Consider the following 1,141-nt stretch of genomic DNA (forward strand, 5'->3'; position numbering starts at 1 on the left):
CGAGCCCGGTGATTGGGCGGGACGGCGCGCGCTGGATTTGAAGCGGGGAAGCCGCGCTCCTAGCTCCGGAGGAGGAGCTCAGCGCTGCCCAGGCCGCGGAAGAGCTTCTCACTGTAGCTGAGCCAAAGGCGCCGCATTGAACGCCTTGGACGGCTTGAAAGTAATGCATACTTAATTCGTTTTGGAACTCCAAAGCGCCGTCAACCACCGTATACACGGAAATACTTTTTTAATTCTTTTTTGTTTAAAGTATTACAAAAAAATCATTGAGCATCTGCCCCCTGTGGGTCAGTGCGCATCATAGCGACCAGTTGTTCCACCAGTCGTCTGCTGTTTAATTTATTTGCATATTAGGCTTCTGTCCTATACTAGAGGCCTGGCGCACAAAATTCAGGGCCGTCTTCCCTGGCTGCTGGCAGCTGGCCCTGCCCCCCACTGCCACCTAACCCCAGTTCCCTGCTGGCCATCGGGTGATCAGAGCTTGCTGGCCAGGGAAAGGGACCGAAATGTTGGCCGGCAGTCCCGCCAGAGAAAGGAACCAGAGGTGGTCCGTGTGCCTCATAGTGACTGGTTGAGCAGTCATTATGCTGTTAGGGTCAATTTGCATATTAGCCTTTTATTATATAGGATAATCCTATACTAATATGCAAATGGACCACAGGGCAGAACAACTGGTTGTTATGATGTACACTGACCACCAGGGGGCAGACACAATGCAGGAGCTGCCTCCTGGTGGTCAGTGCGCTCTCGCAGGGGGAATGCCCTTCTGCTAGAAGCTGGGCTCATGGCAAGTGCAGCAGCAGTGGTGGGAGCCTCCCCCGCCTCTGAGGCAGGCGGGTGATAAGGTCCCGGACTTCGAGAGGGTGCAGGCCAGGCTGAGGGAGACCCACTCCCCCAGCCCAGTGCACAAGATTCGGCCTCTAGTATTCCAAAAATGAGCGAGATCGTGTGATATCTTTCTCTGACTGGCTTATTTCACGTAGCATAATGCTCTCCAGGTCCATCCATGCTGTTGTGAATGGTAAGAGTTCTTTCTTTTTTACCGCAGCATAGTATTCCATTGTGTAGATATACCATGGTTTTTTAATCCACTCATCTGCTGATGGGCACTTGGGCTGTTTCCAAATCTTAGCTATGGTGA

This window comes from Myotis davidii, unplaced genomic scaffold (genome assembly GCF_000327345.1).
Source record: "Myotis davidii unplaced genomic scaffold, ASM32734v1 scaffold78, whole genome shotgun sequence".
Lineage (NCBI taxonomy): Eukaryota > Metazoa > Chordata > Mammalia > Chiroptera > Vespertilionidae > Myotis > Myotis davidii.